Source organism: Euprymna scolopes, chromosome 23 (genome assembly GCF_053919585.1).
Source record: "Euprymna scolopes isolate OS-2025 chromosome 23, ASM5391958v1, whole genome shotgun sequence".
In the NCBI taxonomy this organism is placed as follows: domain Eukaryota; kingdom Metazoa; phylum Mollusca; class Cephalopoda; order Sepiida; family Sepiolidae; genus Euprymna; species Euprymna scolopes.
The window spans coordinates 58,732,995-58,754,523 of NC_136504.1; the positions used below are offsets into that span (position 1 = coordinate 58,732,995).

A 21,529-nucleotide genomic window follows, 5' to 3' on the forward strand; every position below is an offset into this window, starting at 1 on the left:
GAAATTTTGAACACAATTACGTATTGCATCATAAAAGATGCAACTTTTTTACTGTTTATTTTATTTTATTGGTCTCCGAACAAAAGGAGTGTAAATTCACCCATGCCCGTTCGTTTGTCAGCACTTTTCTTAATAACTATAACTTGTTTGAAATTTTGCACAAACATTAAACATGATAGGATGCATAACTCAAATTTGCATATGTTAAGGCCTAAAACTGCACCGTTTGTTTAAGTTCACCAGGATTTAACGTTCTCCGAGGACTTTTGGGGCTAGATGAGGGGGGGGGCAAATGCTGAACTTAGTCATTTTTTTATGCCTCATTCACTGTGCACTCATGGGGGACCATGCATGCTCCACTTGTTTTTTTTTGTTTTTTTTTTTTTTTTTTTTTGAAAATCTGTTGTATTATTATAAACAATATATTACTTGTGTGTGAACATTCCTTGTTTATTTTAAAATATTTAAAGCCAAAAAAAAAAAAAAGAAAACCTTTGTAAATGAAGAAAACACTTAAACATGGCTCCCAGCGATTTTAAGTTAAAATAGGGAGTCCGGTTTGGTAAGCAGAATATTAGTACATCAATAGGCGTTTTCAACTGACACCGATCTGAGTGGCCTATGCTTCTTATTTACCAAATATGAATGGTAACAATAAATAATGGATTTAATATTATTAAATAACGATAATAACAGTAGTAACGGTATTTAAGCAATGTCTGAACTTTGTACAGCATTGTTTGTGTATATAAGAATTATATAGCAATAATAATAATAATACTATGGTATCTGTTTACAAAGGTGTTAGAGGAAGGTACTGAAGAGTCATAAAAATCAGTGTTAGTTACCCAAGCATCTTTCAAAAAATGAAACTTTTTCAAAATATTTTTTTTATTTTGTAATATGAATAAAAATGAAGATACGATATTGTTTAAATTGTTAAGTGCTTTCCCCCAAGTAGTAGCTTTAATAAGAATGCTGATAATAACAATAAACATATTAATAGTAATAATAAAACTAATAACAATAAAAACAAACGTATTAGTATATATTGTGCATGAATAATTTGGAATCTAGTTTGATGTTGCGTAAGGTGAACGATTAATGTGAAGGATTCTTTTGTAGTGAAAAAAAAAAAAGAAAAGAATAGTCGGAAAAGTTGCAGTATAATCTGTATCAAAGCAATGCTGGGAACAGTTTTTTGCCATGTTCGCAAATATGAACTGCTAACCTAAACAACTGCTGGTTCTAATCTTATCGTGTTTATCTAACTGGTGATTACCAGCTATTCAACGATTCTGCTAAACTAAGAATTAAACGGGCGCATTCATTATTTTCTAGTTTTATGCCAATTTGATATGTATAGAACTAATGCATCTATGAACTAGAATAATTTTCCGGTGGCATGTGGCTAAGTATGACTTTGAAAAAGGATCCAATGATTTTGGGTTTTATGGGATTAAATTTAAAGAGGGGGATATGTGGGATTATGTAGCTGAAAGTGAGGCAAAGAGGGCAAATTATAATACTTTTAAAATGGTGACGAAATGTGTGTAATCTTGCTTGAAAACACACGGCAGTATTAGCTATGAATGGTGAGTGTGAGCGATTTGCACATGAATGACCTCTTTGCGCCTATATTATGCTCCCTAATAACCCTTAAAAATCTCCCAAAGAAATTGAAATGTGGGCTATATTTATTGATATCTATTGTTAAAATTTTATAAAGACCGGGGCTATTGGAAGGCTTCCACTTCAGTATTCCTCCTTTGCTTAGAACTAAATTAAACTTGGTATGCCCCACATTACCACTGCTTATGCCTAACAACTGTTTAAAATTCATAATTTCGTAGTGAATTTTTGTACTTACAAATGTATAAACAAACCTAATTTCATGCTCCTACCCTTGATCCCCAAATAAGTAACTGTAGTTGAAGTTATTTTATGGTTAATAAAGAGTTTATTTTGTTATAACAGTAAATAAACCTTGAAATAGAATCACCAGAAGCTGGAAAACATATTTAGGACACTAAAATCATCAACATGATCAACAGCAATGAAAACATTGTAATTTTTTTGTGTGAATGTGTTAATTATTCATTTTATGGTTTTAATTTTATGAATAACTAGCGGGGGGGGGTACCCGGCGTTGCCCGGGTGTTTGGAGGTGTGTGTGGTCACCCGGGTGTTTGTATCGGGAGGGGGGGGGGGTAAAATAATTAAAAAAAAGTTTTCGTAGGTAAGTATGAAGGATCGAACCCTTGAGGCAAAGTTGGAAATTAAAGTGTGAAAAAAAAAAACATGCGACATTAACCACTGGGCCACCACAAAATACTAACGGAAACACGTTTGAATTTATTTAAGTATTTAGAATTGGTAGGTGCCCGTTTTATTGACTTAATGAGGTCAACTTTGACTGCGGGGTAGTATTTTGTTTACTGCGGGAACGCTTTTTTATTTATTTATTTTTTTTGTTTCCCCAAGATGTTGGGGGGGGGGGCAGCTCGCCATAACAAGGAGATTGTCCAAATTGAATAGCAATTGTCTGATATGAAGAGAAACTCCACATTGATCAAAGCTGATTGCTTTTGGACGTCGATGTCTTAAGCTCCGTTTCGCTTTTATCATTATACTAGCGGACGGTACCCGGCATTGCCCGAGTATTTGTAGGTGTGTGTGGTTGTTAATGAAAACCTAAGAATAAGCGAAGTAAAAAAAAAGAAAACAGAAAAACGAACGTTAAAACTTATCTGAAAAATAAAGCGGGGGGGGGGTAATCAAAACAAACAATAACGTAAGGCAAACAAACGATGTTAAATGTAAAAATCTAAAAAACAAAAAAGAAAACAGAAAACGAACGTTAAAACTAACCCCCCCCCAAAAAAAAAACATGTGAAAAATGGCTTAAATAAGCCTGTTTCGATATTAAAATTTAAAAAATCGGTGGGTACCCGGATGTTTTTGGGTGTATGGTTGGAGGTGGGGGGGGTGTTAATGAAAACCTAAAAATAAGCGAAGTAAAAAAAAAAAAAAACAGAAAAACGAACTTTACGTGAAAAATGGCTTAAATAACACTGGTTCAATATTTAAATTTAAAAAATCGAAAAAATAATAAACATCTCACACCACGATTTGAACCCAAAGCGTTTAGATAATGACCCAACGCTCTAACCAACTGAGCTAACACGATGTACATGAAATTTAGTCAGTTCTTCAACTATTTAAACTAAATCAGGTCATGACGTCATCTGACGCATGCGTAGAACCGGTCGTCGTCACGAGAGGACGGTTTTTGTTGACCCCCGGCCCTGTAGAAAATTGTCGATTTCGGGGCGAAAAAATTAACGTTTTTGGCCAATTTTTCGATATTTTTTGGGCAAAGGATGGAGCTTCAATATGATACCAAGTTTATGAATTTTTGTTCTGTCTGTCGAAAGTTTTTAGCAGACACACAAACACACATACATACATACAAACATGCACACATTTTTGCTTTTATATTTATAGAAGACTAGCGGGGGGCGGGGGTACCTGGCGTTGCCCGAGTGTTTGTAGGTGTGTGTGTGGTTATTAATGAAAACCTAAGAATAAGCGAAGTAAAAAAAAAACCATAAAAACGAATGTTAAGCGGGAGTACCCGGGGGGGGGGGGTAATCAAAACATCGAAAAAAAAAAAACAAACAAAAAAACTAACGTAAGACAAACGAACGATGTTAAATGTAAAAAAAAAAAGAAAAAAAAAACATGTGAAAAATGGCTTAAATAAGCCTGTTTCGATATTAAAATTTAAAAAATCAGTGGGGACCTGGGTGTTTTTGGGTGTGTGTGGTCGGTCGGGGGTGTTAATGAAAACCTAAGAATAAGCAAAGTAAAAAAAAACCCATAAAAACGAATGTTAAGCGGGAGTACCCGGGGGGGGGGGGGTAATCAAAACATCGAAAAAAAAAAAACAAACAAAAAAACTAACGTAAGACAAACGAACGATGTTAAATGTAAAAAAAAAGAAAAAAAAAACATGTGAAAAATGGCTTAAATAAGCCTGTTTCGATATTAAAATTTAAAAAATCGGTGGGGACCTGGGTGTTTTTGGGTGTGTGTGGTCGGTCGGGGGTGTTAATGAAAACCTAAGAATAAGCAAAGTAAAAAAAAACCCATAAAAACGAATGTTAAGCGGGAGTACCCGGGGGGGGGGTAATCAAAACATCGAAAAAAAAAAACAAACAAAAAAACTAACGTAAGACAAACGAACGATGTTAAATGTAAAAAAAAAGAAAAAAAAAACATGTGAAAAATGGCTTAAATAAGCCTGTTTCGATATTAAAATTTAAAAAATCGGTGGGGACCTGGGTGTTTTTGGGTGTGTGTGGTCGGTCGGGGGTGTTAATGAAAACCTAAGAATAAGCAAAGTAAAAAAAAAAAAACAGAAAAACGAACGTTACGTGAAAAATGGCTTAAATAACACTGGTTCAATATTTAAATTTAAATCAAAAAAAAAAAAAGAAGACATCTTACACCACGATTCGAACCCAAAACATTTAGATAATGACCCAACGCTCTAACCAACTGAGCTAACATGATGTACATGAAATTTACTCAATTCTTCAACTATTTAAACTAAATCTGGTCATGACGTCATCTGACGCATACGTAGAACCGGTCGTCGTCATGAGAGGACGGTTTTTGTCCCCCCCCCCCCCGTAGACAATTGTCGATTTCAGGGTGAAAAAAATAAACGTTTTTGGCCAATTTTTTGATATTTTTCGGGCGAAGAATGGAGCTTCAATATGATACCAAGTTTGTCAATTTTTGTTGTCTGTCGAAAGTTTTTAGCGGACACACATGCATACATACAAACATACACACATTTTCGCTTTTATATGTATAGATAACTATTATAACGTGTCTATCAATACCCATCGTTAATGAACCCGGCGAACTTCTGCTCCCACCCCTAAGCCTCGTATAAGTAATTTTAGTCAGTCTTGTTTTAAGGTTAAGAGTCTACTTTATCTATCTCTATTCTGTGTGCGTTATTTTATAACTAGCGGGGGGGTACCCGGTGTTGCCCGGGTGTTTGAAGGTGTGTGTGGTCACCCGTGTGTTCGTGTCAGTGGAGGAAGGGGGGGGGGGTAAAATAAAAAAATAATTTTGGTAGGTAAGTATGAAGGATCGAACCCGAACCCTTGAGGCAAAGTTGGAAATTAAAGTGTGGAAAAAAAAACGTTCGACGTTAACCACTGGGCCACCACGAATACTAACGGAAACGTGTTTGAATTTATTTAAGTATTTGGAATTGGCAGGTGCCCATTTTAATGACTTAATGAGGTCAACTTTGACTGCGGGGTAGTATTTTATTTACTGCGGGAACGCTTTTTAAAATTTTTTTTTTTTGTTTCCCCAAGATGTTAGGGGGGGGGACCAGCTCCCCATAACAAGGGGATTGTCCAAATTGAATAGCAATTGTCTGATATAAGGAGTAACTCCACACTAATCAAAGCTGATTGCTTTTGGACATTTCTGGCGATCGCGACTGACCGGAAAAATACCTTCAGAATTAGTTCCGCTTTTATTATACGAAAAATCTAATCCACATGCGGCGAGCGAAAAATGTTGAATATTTATCTTTTCACAGTCAAGCAAATTAAATAGACAGGCGGCCCTCGTTCACACATTTTCGCTTTTATATTTATAAAGTTTCGTATGGAATAACCGGTCAAAAGAAGCTGAAAAGAGAAGTTGGCATTTCTCTGTGTAATGGCTGACTTGTCTCTTCTCTTCTCTTCTCTATCTCTATATAAATAAAATGAACTCATTTTTTCCCGTCTGATTTTGACATTAATAGGATTAAAAATTAAGATATTTCATGCAAATATAATATGCACAAACGGCAGAACAATATCTGAGGTGTGTTATAGGCTTATTATTTCTCAAATTCCTCGATAATCTTAGATTTCTATACTTTATCTGTTGAGAAGTCACGGCCAAAATCGGTTAAGATCAATGGAAGTGGTAAAATATTTTCTCTCTAATAAATTCCTCCTCCCCCTGCCACCACTTAACACCGTTTGGGGATCGTTCACAAGGAACAGTTGAGAAGAGAACATCGGTTTGGCTTCGTAGTTCTTTCATGTGAAGTTATTTAAAATCACTAAACTAAGCTGCAGTGCTCTGTGGCGTAGTGGTTAGCGTGTTGGACAATTCACATTATATTTTCACGTTCGCGCCGACCTACCGTAGTCGTTTTTTTTTTTTGTTTTTTTTTTCCTAAACAACTTGAATGGACTTTTCTTGGTGGCCGAACTGTTAACGTTGCAGATGTTTTTTTTTTTTTTTTTTTTTCACACTTTATTTTCCTACTTTTATTCATGACTCCGGGTTTGATCCTTCCTACTTACTTACCATAACATTTTTTAAAACTCCCCCTCCCCCGTCCCGGAAACAAACACTCGGGCAACGCCGGGTACCCCCCGCTAGTTTCTAAATAAAGTGAAATTCATATTTGCTTAATTATTCTAGATAATTATTTTAATGCAGTTTCTTCTACGTTATTGCATTTAGAAGTAAACAAATTCCTTTTATTTAATGCATTATGTTTGAATTCCAAGTTATTTTCTGAAAACAGATAAATGGTAAAAAATGTTGGTCGGCAAAAGCAAAAAGTGTTATTTGATGGGGGGGGTAATGATCATCACGAAAGAATTCCTGTTTATCTTATCAGCAGCTTCAAGAAATTGACTTCCGAACCTCTCTTATCTTTGGCAATGTCTTTAATTCCTCCTCTTTCCTTAAGTCCATTTTTATTATTTCTTCCCGTATGCTCTTAGCCTTTCTCTCCAAACTTAACCTGCTGTTTCAACTGTTCTACATCTACTAACCCAAGGACACCTATTCTCTCACATTTTCTCATACACACAAGGTCGAATGCTGATTAAAACCATAAAAATCGGCATTATTTCTGCCGTCGTCCTCCTCCTCCTCTCTCTCTCTTCTCTCTCTCTCTCTCTCTCTCTCTCTCTCTCTCTCTCTCTCTCTTTCTGCTGTCAGCCAAAGGAGTGAAAGAACATGAAAAAGATAACTTTTTTTTCTTCCCCAGTGCGAATTTCTTTCAACTGTTTTCCTTTGGCATTCCCTATGTCAATCAAAAGCAGTGGAAAAAAGCAAAATTCACTTTTTTTTTGCCGATGAAGACTAAAATACCTGTTATTAAATTAGTACCCGGTAACTTGGGTAGTAGTATTAGGATTTCTGACTGTGAGAGTAAGAACTCGCCCACCTTCCTTATTTATGACTAAGAAAATATAAAATCAAATATAAAAATCAACTGATTTTTTTTATAACACACTGATATTTCTCTTATGATTGACAAAATAGATTTTGTAGTAAAAAAATAAATAAATAAATAAAATTACCGGAAAAAATGATTTTACTTTGAGATAAGAAATGATTTCACTTAATTTACTATGATACTACAATCTTGGCCTTTTGGCCAAGATCAAAGTGTAGTATCTGTTCTTCGGATGCTGCACGTTCATTTCTTTTTTTTTTTTTTCTCTTTCAGTGAAGGAACAGTCCTTCACGACTGAGACAATTTTTTATTTTTGTACCTTTTCACCACATTAAAAAACGACCCTGATGTCTAACTCTGTCCCGTGGGGAGGCATTGTAAATAGGTACAATATTTTACTTTCATTTTGGTAACAATTTTTAAATTTCAAGTTTTTCAAATATTCGTTCATGGTGTAAATGTCTGGTTGGTAGTTGGGTTTTACAGCATATCAACCCTTTAAAAATTGTTATTGAATGTGAAATTTTATTTTATTAGAAATCCTTTATAACTACACATTATGAATTATACGGCATAAACATGTTGACATATTAGCTGTCGTTACGTTTTGGTCAATGTAACTTCCGGTCTTCTTCAAATGTATCTTTTCAAACTCTAGAATCGATATTAACCCGTAGCACAACTGATAAAGGCAATGAGTAACAATCAATTCAAAGTCAGTTTTCTAGGTGTTCATTCAATTCTCACGAGTGATAATAACTAACACTTCTACCCGGTCATGATTGACGAAACGAGAGCAATCTACCTCCGTGAATAAAAGGTTAAATTCGAAATTTCGGGTTTGTATTACTGTACACATAGATTCGAAAAAAATTGTCTAAAAACAAATATATTGGAAATAAATGTTATCAAAGGCAAGATAAGTTATTTTTCTACCTAACTGGATAATTTTTTGTGTTTTTATTTTATGTAACATGTTTATTCAGCTCGAAAAACATAGTGTTTACCGATGTATTGGAAAGTTAAAAATGGCGCTCGACTCTCTTTGACACGATAAGTTTGGGAAAAGGAGTTAAAAATAAAAAAAAAACTAGCCAAAATACTGTTAAAAACCTACCGAATATATGTCAGCCTATGTCACGGTAACATATTGAGCGAGTTTCTAACAGTATTTTGTCTAGTTTTTTTATTTTTAACTCCTTTTCCCAAACTCAGAGAGAGTCGGGCGCCATTTTTAATTTTTCCAATACATCGGTAAACACTGTATGTAAATAAAAACACCAAAAACGTATCCAGTTAGGTAGAAAAAGTAACTTATCTTGCCTTTGATAACATTTATTTGTTATATATTTGTTTTTGACAACTTGTTCGAATCTGTTATATAGTAATAAAAACCCGAAATTTCGTATAGATTTTGGAGTTCAAAAAGATGTATCTGATGAAAGTCGGAAATTACATCAGCCCAAACATTGAAATAATTAGATGAGAATAATACTTCGAATAATCTAAGTAATACAAATTATTCATCTTCATCTATATATATATATATATATATATATATATATATATATATATATATATATATATATATATATATATATATACCTATAAAGTCTGAAACATAAAATGTTTTGAACACAAAATGTTTTGAACATAAACGTTCCTGAAAATGGTAACTTTAATAAAAAAAAAAAAAAATCTGGGGTATTTTGTAGTATACACAACAAAAAGAAAACGTGGTAAAAAGATAAATATTTAACAAATACATGTTACCAAAAGCAAGATAAGTAACTCTTTCACTTATCTGCATAAGTTTTAACTTAAACAAACTATGAAACACAAGTAGTGTCTAGTACGTTAGAACAAAAATAAATTAAAAAAAAAAATGGCGGGCGTGATACGATTATAATCGCTCGAAAATTAAACAAAATACTTAAAGAAACACACCCAGATAAATGTCAGTATAACAAGTGGGTAGAAAAGTAACTTATCTTGCCTTTGGTAACATTTATGTTATATATTATTTTATCACTTTTTCGTTTTGTTGTCCATACTCCAAAATGCCTTGTTGCCTGGAATTCTCCATATTGTTTCAACTTTCACCTTTGTCAGATTTGCTAAAATTATCTGCTATCCTTGATATCAAAATAAAAATTGTTAATTTCATCCTCCTCCGTTATTGTTGCAGGCTTCAGTTTTAAAAACCTTTGAACGTTGAGCCTAATGTCTCTATCCAGTAAATGTCATTTTAGCCAACTAGTGTGTGTGTGTGTGTGTGTGTGTGTGTGTGTGTGTGTGTCTATAAAATAACAATCCTAGTTCTTGACTGCTATCCAACAATACCATTTTTGGTTGATGTGAACTAGCTTGAAATATTTTATGTCAAAACAATCGTTATTGAATAATAATGACTGACTCCCAACAACTGCTAATAAACATATTCTGGAAGCGGCTAGACAGCGAATCCCTCCTTCGCCGCCGCTGCCAGTCAGTAGTTGTAGTATTTTTCCCTTTCATCGTCTTCACTCAGCTTGTCCAACGACTGCCCTGTTTCTTCCCCCCCACCATCCACCCCCACTTCCCTTTACCACCCCAAGTGTTCTACCCATCCACGCCATCCTCCCCACCGCCTCCCGACCACCACGAACCCAATCGCCTCCTCTTTTTCACTCCCCCCGACCCACCACCACCACCCTCACCATCAGCTCCTTTCTTTCCTGTCTAAGGAGGCCATGCTGACCTATATAAAATAGCATGACTAAGCTATCAAAATCAGTCGGTAGTATTGATTCATATCAGCCCTGAGAAAAAGACGGCGGTGAAGGAGGAGAAGGGGAGAAAGTGATATTAACCTCAGTCTGCAGAGCTACAAAAAATAGGAAAGGGGGGGGGAATGAAAATGATGACATTAGAAAATCTAATGACAATATTAGTGCGTTTGATGCAGATGCTTATTCCCCCCTCTGTCTGTCTTTCTCTCTCTATATCTCTTCTAGCAGGTTTCGTATGCGACGGGGTTGGGTTAGGCGAAGAACGCAGTGCGCGAGCACGTAAAAATATTGCTCAAACAAAAAAGAACGCTCTGTAGCTTGATCATAATTGATACCTTCTGACATCATAACGTCCACATTTTGTATCGTTCCTCTCGAAGAGTTGGCGGTTTTCGAAGAGGAGATTATTGTGCTATCATTCTTTATTTCTTGTTGCGTACATAATCATTCCAGTAGTACTCATGAAAATTGTGTGTGTACTTGTGTTTCGCGCGTCTACGTGATTTACACTAAAAAAAAATTATTAATCGATTATTTATTTTAATAAAATGTCAGAGCGTAAAAGTACTAAAGTTAATTTTTCAAAAGTCCTATTTTAAGGTTGAGGTCGGAATTACGAAATTGAATCTATCAAAAAAATGCAGTTCAGTTTCTTTGTCAACTAGTCAACCATTTTAATCTTCTTTTAAGTCCAAAGCTCAACCTCATTAAATAAATAAATAAAATAAACAATTAAAATACAGAAACATTTTTGTCATATATGTACCCATCAAAGAACAAAAATGTCATATTCCAAAAAAATCAAGTAAATTGATCAAGTACTTTGTTTAAGTAAGAAAATAGAATTTGATGACCAATCCAATATGTTTAATAAATAAAAGGGGGGCAATTCAATTCGAACTACCGAGATCATAATCAGCCTTCTAATGGCTACCATTTACTATTAAAATTCATAAAAATCGCCACGAATTTTTTATATAAATATTAAAAAAAAATACTTGATCAATTTACGTGATTTTTGGAATTACATTTTCGTTCCGTGTTTTTTTTTGTTTTTTAATTTTTAAAAAATTATATTGAACTCTGATTTTGCACAAAAAATTAAAAAAAATACTTCATGATTTTGAAACTTGAAAAGAATTTGGCTTTTAAATTCTGAGTAAATTTCATGTTTTAAAAGATGGAAAGTTATTTATATTTATTAATTTTATAGATAAAGCAACATTACTTTAATAGCCAAATTATATGTAGTTTCAAAACAATTTGATTTAATAAGTAATTTAATGATCTAATGTAATCAAATTTAGCTTAAAAAAGAAGTTCAATATTAAATTAAAAAAAAAATGCGAAACAAAAAGTAAAACCACAAAGACTCGACAACGTTGAGTAGATACAGCGTAAATGCGAACATGCTAGCTTTAGCATGTGTTAAAATATGGTTGATAGCTTAAGGTTTAAAGTACGTGTAGTTTCCGATTCAGTTTGGTGGAATTATCTCTCCTTTTTCCGTTTGTTTTCACCAACGTTTTGGATAGATTGGTTTTTATTCCTTGTTACAAAATCTAGCTGAGAATCTAATTTTAGACAATGAATTAGGATAAGTACCAGTCGAGGAAGAGAGAAATAAAAAAAAAATTAAAAGAAAAATCTATATAGCTATAAAAGTGATATTGTCTCTATGTGTCTACATTTCCCTACCAAATTACTCTGTCAATTTTTAGTCAACAAACTCGAGATTTGACATAAGGGGTATTGAGATTTGAGAAAATCTTTTTAATCGGTTTTCGGGCAGAAATTTGGCTGTCAAGGGATCAAAGTTCATCGATTTGACTTTTGAAAATTCTCCAAAACTCTTCCGCCAAATTTGGGTCTAACACTTGAAATTTTAGATGTTAATTCCTTGGACATGGATCAAACTTTTTAACTTGATTTGAGCACAAAACAATCATGTTAAGGGGTTAAAATTGGGTTCAAAAAATTTTAAATTTTGACCTCTCAGCCAATTTTTGGTCTAAACATTTGAAATGTTATATAAAGTGTATTCAAACATAGGGCAACCGTTATAATCGGTTTTTAGCCGAAAATATGAATGTCAAGGGGTCAGAATTCAAGATTAAAATTTTGCGGTCTCTAACAAACTATTCAGACAATTTGGGCTCTAAACATTTGAAATTTTACATAAAGGGTATTCAGACATGCAAGTTTTTTAAATCAGATTTTGGGCGAAAATTTGGCTGCCAACAGGTCAAAGTTGAAAGAGTTGACTTTTTCAGACTCTACCAAACTCCTCCGTCAATTTTAGGTCTAAACACTTGAAATTTTAGATGTACGTTACCTGGAAATGAGTGAAACTTTATATATATATATATATATATATATATATATATATAATGCACATAAAATTATGAACAGTATAAACGAGTAAAGCCGGGCTGAACTGCTAGTATGCAATATAATAACTGTTACCAAACGAATTAAAATTTAATTTTGTATCAACATGTATAGTTTTAAACGTCTGAAATTGTTTTTTTATTTCCAGATTTGTTGCACTTAGTCGAATTCGTCAATAATTTTTAGATAGTCGCTTATTTCAGACTTGAAAGATTAAAAAACAAAAACAAAACAAAAAAAACAAAAACAAACTTATCCTAGTAATACTGGAACCTAACCTCCTGCTTAGGACTAGTGTTACACCCCCCCCCCTTTTTTTAAATTATTATTTTTTTTATTTAAACCTGAAATTAGAGTCCACATCCCCCAAAAGTCGAACGCCATTTTTGATCGACGAATTCAGCTAAGTTAAAGTAACTGAAGAAATGTTGAAATAAGTTTAAGAAGTTTAAAATTATGCAGTTCGGTAGAAAATTGCCTCATAATGCGTTTGGTAAACGATTCGAAAAGTGGTAAAAAAAATCAAATATATAACAAATAAATCTTACCAAAGTTACTCTTTTACCTAGATAGATAGGTTTTTAGCGTTTTTACTTAATATAAAATGTTTATTCGGCTCGAAAAACAAGTAATGACAAAGCACAAGAAAAAAATGGCCTAAATGTATTTGTTACGCGGCCATTTTTTTCTTGTGCTCGTGTAAAGTTTAAGATTACTTATTTTTCGAGCCGAATAAACATTTTTACATAAAGTAAAAACCCTAAAAACCTATCCACCTAGTTAGAAGAGTAACTTATCTAGCCTTTGGTAACATTTATTTTATATATATATATATATATATATATATATATATATATATATATATATATATATATATATATTTCCATTTTTTTTTTTTGTTTAAATTTCTGTGAATTGTAAAACAAACACTAGACTTTTCTTTTAGCTTACCGCTTATAAAGGCCAAAAGGCAACTTAAGAAGTTTGTTAGGTGGGCGGTAAAAGATTGGAAGCGATTATTGCTTAAGATGACGGCTCTATAAGAATTTAATATTGAACTTGAAAAAGACCATATTCTAGTCGACTGAGAAAAAAAAGCATACTGTATTGTTTCACAGATGAATAGTTTTTGAAAAAAAAAAAAAAAAAAAAAATGGCGCTTCTACGCTATCAGAACGAAATTTCGGAAATCGTAATACTGAATTTCACATGAAAACAATGGTATTCTTGGTATTTTTAAGATAATTATATCCAAAAATTACGAAAACGATAAGGTAGAAAATTATTTATTAAAGAAAATAGAATTTGAAGAAAACGATCGTATTTGCTTATGTAAGACACAGAGTTCAAAAGAGAAGTAATTGTCCGTTTCGATTTAAATAAGATCGTTGCCATTTTTCACCTGCTAACACAATTAAAGTTGTTGTTTTTTTTTATTAATCAGTAATATTCAGGTAATTTCAACTGCATAATTTGGAATTGACAACACAAAAATCAGTAGAAACCATTGTTTTTTTTATTTTTAAATTTATTTATCGACTACAAAATTTCCTTCTTATAGTGTAGAAATGCCAAAAATTTTGTTCATTAAAGTTCCGTTTTTTTAATCCAACATTTGGTACAGTACCAAGCGAAATGCTCGATATATTTCGATGGTTACTATAACCATTGTTTCTTTTAAATTTTCATCACTTGAAAAAAAAAAAGTTTTAACTTATCCCCCCCCCCGCTCAAAAAATGTCTCTCGACGCTAATTTGAAAACACATTGGTTAAAACTATTTAAAAAAAAAAAAAAAAAAAAAAAAAAAAAACGCACATATCCTGATTTCAGTTCATTCAATTTAAAAACATATAAACGAATTAAAAATAAATAAATAAATAAAAAATAGATTTAAAAAAAATTAAAAATAACACTGACCCCAAAGTTAAAATTATAGAATTCAAATTCCTATTTAATTTTAGAATTTGTCTGGCTATGTAATCACGTTAACGCTCTCGTTTTTCTTAGATCACTGGTTAAGACACATTGAATATGGTCAGTACCATATGAGTGTACATTAGGGAATAGCATGCGCTATATGTCGAAGCAGAGTGACCCCCCCCCCAAAAAAAAAATATATCACTAAAAATTTTAGTCGTTAAAATTCATCACTCGAGCAAAGTACATATACTATTCAGGATCGCTTGTGAACTAATTTTTTTTTAGAAGCTTCTACCTTTGGAGGAAGCTGTTTCCCTTCCCACTTCAAAGAATGCACGCTACACCAGAAAGAGATCTAAGCGATCGTACACAACGACGCAAAAAGTAATTTGGTTTATTCCTGTGCATAAACATACAATGGCATTTAAAAATCCGTTTCTATTATATAAAGAGTAGTTGTGTGCGTGTTTTGCAAAAAGTATAAAACCACAAAACAAAAAGCCACAAAGTTGGTATTTTCTTGCTCAGCTTTGCTCTGGATGAATCTAAAAATTAGTAGAAATTGTTCATTCTTTAACTCTAAACTTGTGTAAATTTGATCTGTTTTTCTTTTGTTTTTGTGGGGGGTGTAGTTGGTTTTTGAGCTATTTTACTGTACTAAAGGAAAGTAATTCTGATCTTTTAATCAATGAGTTATTTTTCTTATGTAAACATATTCAACGGGTAATCTGCATGAAGGAGAGATGTCTGTGTGGAAATATGTTATACTTTTACTCTGGAAAACGTCAAGTAGCCCTGCTAGTCAATCACATCAGGCAAATTATTATTGGGTATTGTTAAACATAAAACGTTTATTTCTAATCTACTTAATCAAATATTATATTTAATCTGACCAACAATTTTTCTTTTGATTACTGATATCAGGTAGGTAGTAGGAGGAACTAATACTTGCACAGTTCTAAGAGATAACGCTTCTACCCAAATCACCAGATACTAATTGGTCCCGCTACAAAGGAAGGATTGAACCTAGTAATTCACTCCCGTTCGTCTGTTCGCACTTTTCTCAATAACCACGCATTGGATTTTTTTGGAAATTTTGCACAAACATTAATCATGGTGAAAGCAAATTTTTGCCAGAACGGATTTTCCGTATAATTCTGGTTGCCCCCTCTAGAGGGGGGCATTATAGGGGTAAAATTGTCCCCAAATCATTCATTTATTCATTCATTCATTTGTTCGACTTTTCTCAATAATCACGCCTTGGGTTGTTAACAAACATTTACACAAATATTAGCTATGGTGAAAGTAAATGTTTTACTCGTGGAGAGGGATCCCGCATGCTCGGCTTGTTTAATAACAGATAATCTGTGAAAAAGAGGACGCTTTCATTTGTTGTTTTGGTTGACCGATTTTCGACTCCAAAGAGGGGAAATTGGGGAGGGGGGGGACAATTTAGTTTCTGTATATAATAGCATAGGCACCGCCAAAACTGGGGGGGCAGGTCAGTACTTTTTGACGGACCGTCTTTTTAAAAATCTACCAAAAATCAGGTAATTATCCGATCAATACGAAATTTTCAGCGATTATTAGGAGAAGAATGAACTTTATAACAGTGTACTTATTTTTCATAAACGATATTTATATATATATTTTTTTTTGCTTACAAAACCCCCCCTTGTTTTGAAGTGGGAACAAATATGCTTAAAATAATCATCTGAAACTGAACAAAACATATTGTGTTGTTGTAAGGGACAGAATTATAGATTAAAAAAAAAAAAAAAAAAAAAAGTTTGCATACCTTATTTTGACGTCTGAATATCAGAACTTCGATTGTGTTTAATTATCCCGCTTTTGAGTTTTGAAGTGTGAAATTCGGTGAATATGTTAAGTAAAATAATTAATTTAAGTTAAGCAAAACAAAAAAAAAATTTTTTTTTATATTTATACGAAAAAAGCCATTTTAAAATTTTTGATAAATAAATTAACAATTTTTTTTTAGCGAGCCGAATAATGCATGACCATTATTAAACAGAGCATGCTTTGAATAATCGATACAAAAAAAAAAAATTCGATAAATATTGTGCCCTTTGTGTTAAAAATAGCATCATTTTTTTCGATCTCGTTTGAAAACGTTTGCCGCCTTTCGACTACGGTGGACCAAACGCGCTGAAATAATTTTTTTTTTATTCTGCTTTAAATTGCCCCTCCCCCCATTTTTGGGAGCCTGGCCCCCACACACATACACATTAAAAACCAAACTCATACAAATGGTCACCCATCTGGTACTGGCCAGCCTCAGCTTAATAATACATTGAAATTTTCGTCACTGAAAAATAAGTTTTTTTGGCCTGTTTAGTCTTCCATAGTTTTCGTCTCATCGAAAGAAAACGTAAACAGAGTCGATCTGAACTCTTCGGCGACGCGAAATATCTGGTTACATATATGAATAAGTGGAATTATTTGAAATTCAGGTACTTATATTATAATATTTTTGCATATTCTCTTAGAAAATCATCCTAAATCTTAGTTAGACAATAAATGAATAAATAAATTATTTCAAAAACCCTTTTTTTAAAATATTTAAGTACGTTTTTTGTGCAAGACAAAAAATAACAATTGTTAACTTTTTGGGAAAATTTAACATTTAAAATTGAATTAAAAATAGTAGAAAAAGTTTTACATTATTCTGTTTTCTATATGATAAAATTCAGGGTTTTATCTTTCTGGAAAAAAAAAAGTTACTCAGAAATAATGGATTTTAATAAATGTAATTTAGTTTTAAAAAACAACAACAACTGGATTTTGCGGCCATTTTTGGCGGTGCCTATAATAGCACCATAATTTCGTATATTCTGTCGTGTCTCAATTTGTTGGCTTGCTGTAATAATTAGAGACAGTTTGAACACGCATTTCAAATTATAATGTTAAGCAGATTGTTCATTTTTAATCTTTATTTTGTTTCTGTGAATAATAAAAATAACGCAACAATAACATGACGACATGCATAGATGTTCAAATGAACGTCTACATTTATTTACAGACGAATGAGTAGTATATGTATGTGTGTATATATATATATATATGTATATGTGTGTGTTGTTGTTGTTGTGACACGACCGACGTAAATTTACGTTGATCGTGGTTGTGATTAGTTTGATGCGCATGCTTGTATGCATGGATGCATATAAAGGAATTTTAAGTGCGTACATCGAGTCAAATAAATTGTCTTGATGAACAAAATTTTAAGTCTTGAAACACCAAAAAGAAAATGTGTGTGCGAGGACAAGAGAACGTTAGTACGAAGTGATTGTCGTAAATAGCTGCTATTGCTCGCTGAAATCAGTTAGTTTTTAACATGTCGAATTAGTCTTGGCAATTTAGCGAAAATGGGCGATGAAGTCCTCGTGGAGGACGAATGTTGGACGGAAGATATTCAAAGAGATACTTTTAAATTACTAGGATATCAAGTTTATATAGGATTCTTCCAAAAACCTGCTGGGAACTTTCAGATTTAGCGCCCTACGCCCCGATTGGTTAAAAAGATGCGTAAGTATCCAACTGGTCGTTCGTACATTCATTATCAAGACGTTACAATTTCATTCCTAATTAATTATAAGGCCTTATCAACAGGGAAACTATTAGTCTCAAAGGACTAACGAAGAAACCTGTTGGGTTTTGAGATATTTTTCTTGCTTGAGAAATAAAAGCAACAGCATTTTATTATTATTATTTTTTTTTTTCAATAAAACTTGACTAAATTGATATTCTTTTTGGGCCTGGTTTCCATTTGCTCCCCCTTTTTTTTTTAATATATTTTGCCCCCCTTTTGTTTGTCGTTACTTTGCCTTTATTCACGAGACTTTGCTTGATTTTTTTCTCCTCTCAGCTTTAAAAAAATATGTTACACCAAAGAAAGAACGTATTTTGGTAATGACAACTACGAAATACATCAATTGACAGTTTTTAAGTCTCTTTGAGTACAAACGAAACAGTTAATTTATTGTCTGCGGAACATTTGTACCTGTTTTTAAATACTGTACTATTGGGAATCTCCCAAACTGTCTTTTATGTGTGTGTGTGTGGGGGGGTTAATATACACATAACTTTTACACACAAACAAGAAATGAAACTTATTTTTAGACGAAATGCATTTCGTTTTTAAATTTTTGTTGTTTCTATTTACGTCTGCCTTCATTTAAAGTAAAAAAAAAAAAAAAAAAAAAAAAAAAACATTGAAATGTACTTATAATAAAAAGCAGTAAACAAACAAAAAAGTCGCTTTATTTGACGCACTTGTCAGTTTCTTTCTTTCTTTATTTTTGTATACATCCCCACCCCCGCCCCAACCCGTGTTCCTCACACTTTTGTACGCGCCTGTCAGTATTTTTTTTTTTTTTTCGCGCGCACCCAATAATTGCCACAACTTTTTTTTTTTTCTAACTGATTTCACATGTGGAGAAATCGGAAACCTTTGCAATCCCATCCACCTCTTCGCCCTGTATACTTTTGGCAAATATCCTTGACCTTGAGGCAAAACTGGGAACTTGCTTTTCAAATAGAAACCAAACCCTTCTTTGTTTGGCAGCTTCTCGCCCTCATTTTTTCTCTCACTCAAAAATATCTACCACTGATCACTAACCGCGTCATATATATATATATATATATATATATATATATATATATATATATATATATATATATATATATATGGTTTGTATTACTGTACACATAGATTCGAAAAAGTTGTCAAAAAACAAATGTATAACAAATAAATATTATCAAAGGTAAGATAAGTTATTTTTCTACCAAACTGGATATATTTTTCGTGTTTTTATTCAATGTAACATGTTTATTCAGCTCGAAAACCATACAGTGTTTACCGATGATTGGAAAATTAAAGATGGCGTCTGACTCTCTCTTTAACACGGCAAGTTTGGGAAAAGGTGTTATAAATAAAAAGACTGGATAAAATACTGTTAAAACTCGCTCAATATATGTTACTGTGACATATTCGGCGAGTTTTTAATAGTATGTTGTCTAGTTTTTTATTTATAACACCTTTTTCCAAACTTACCGTGTTAAAGAGGGAGTGAGGCGCCATCTTGAATTTTCCAATACATCGGTAAACACTGTATGTTTTTCGAGCTGAATGAACATTAGGCACCGCCAAAACTGGGGGGGGGGCAGGTCAGTACTTTTTGATGGACCGTCTTTTTAAAAATCTACCAAAAATCAGGTAATTATCCGATCAATACGAAATTTTCAGCCATTATTAGGAGAAGAATGAACTTTATAACACTGTACTTATTTTTCATAAACGATATTTATATATATATATTTTTTGCTTACAACCTCCCCCCTTGTTTTGAAGTGGGAACAAATATGCTTAAAATAATCATCTGAAACTGAACACAAGATATTGTGTTGTTGTAAGGGACAGAATTATAGATTAAAAAAAAAAAAAATTGTTTGCATACCTTATTTTGACGTCTGAATATCAGAACTTCGATTGTGTTTAATTATCCCGCTTTTGAGTTTTGAAGTGTGAAATTCGGTGAATATGTTAAGTAAAATAATTAATTTAAGTTAAGCAAAACAAAAAAACATTTTTTTTAATATTTATACGAAAAAAGCCATTTTAAAATTTTTGATAAATAAATTAACAATTTTTTTTAGCGAGCCGAATAATGCATGACCATTATTAAACAGGGCATGCTTTGAATAATCGATACAAAAAAAAAAAAAATTCGATAAATATTGTGCCCTTTGTGTTAAAAATAGTATCATTTTTTTTCGATCTCGTTTGAAAACGTTTGCCACCTTTCGACTACGGTGGACCAAACGCGCTGAAATAATTTTTTTTTATTCTGTTTTAAATTGCCCCCCCCCCCATTTTGGAGAGCCTGGCCCCCACACACATACACATTAAAAACCAAACTCATACAAATGGTCACCCATCTGGTACTGGCCAGCCTCAGCTTAATAATACATTGAAATTTTCGTCACTGAAAAATAAGTTTTTTGGCCTGTTTGGTCTTCCATAGTTTTCTTATTATCAAACGCAAACGTAAACAGTTGCGATCTAGAGTCTAGATTGACGCGAAATATCTGGTTAGCTATATGAATAAGTGGAATTATTTGAAATTCAGGTACTTATATTATAATATTTTTGCATATTCTCTTAGAAAATCATCCTAAATCTTAGTTAGACAATAAATAAATAAATTAATTATTTCAAAAACCTTTTTTTTTTTTTAATATTTATGTACGTTTTTTGTGCAAGACAAAAACTGTCAATTGTTAACTTTTTGGGAAAATTTAACATTTAAAATTTAATTAAAAATAGTAGAAAAAGTTTTACATTATTCTGTTTTCTATATGATAAAATTCAGGGTTTTATCTTTCTGGAAAAAAAAAAGTTACTCAGAAATAATGGATTTATTAAAATTTATTAAAAAGTTTAACAAGTTTTTTTTTTATTATAGATCCACATAATATTGTGATAAGTGTTTCATTGTGAACAGGTATGGTATAGTAAATTATGGGGTGTATCTATTTTATTTTTACTTTCATCATATTTTGCTTTGGTTTTGATACTCTCAAATTCAACCCAAATTTACAACCTTTCCTTTTCATAACCTATCATACTTTCATAAATCAGAGTCCATTTTCTATAGGCTGTTTTTGAACCCAGTCAACGACGGGTACTTTTGCTAGTATATATATATATATATATATATATATATATATATATATATATATATATATATATATATATATGCGAATACCCGTCCCAGCACGGGTAAAATTAATTAGGCTAAATATAGCCCACTTTACTACTCATTACGCCTGTTTAAAATTTATAATAAAATTATAAGTTTTTACCTAAAAATACACCAACAAACCTAATTTCTTGCTTCCACACTTGATCTCCAAATAAGTAACTATAGTTGAAGTTGTTTTAGGGTTAATAAAGCGTTTATTTTATTATAAGATTAAATCTTGAAATAGAATCACCGGTTAGAAACTGGAAAGCATATTTAGGACACTAAAAACAAAAACATTGTAATATTTTGTGCGTGTGTGTCGTTAGTAAACCCAATGAACTACTGCCCCCCCCTCTAAACTTTATATAAGTAATTTTAATGAGTCTTGTTTTT

The 21,529-nt window shown here is 32.4% G+C and overlaps 1 protein-coding gene and 1 pseudogene across 3 annotated transcripts in view; both read left to right on the forward strand.

Annotated features, from left to right (window-relative positions):
* The window catches only part of LOC145245926 (uncharacterized), a 472,493-nt gene that overhangs the window by 230,742 nt on the left and 220,222 nt on the right, over positions 1 to 21,529 (forward strand). The window lies entirely within an intron of this gene.
* On the forward strand, positions 7,467 to 7,591 carry LOC145246260 (U2 spliceosomal RNA; annotated as a pseudogene).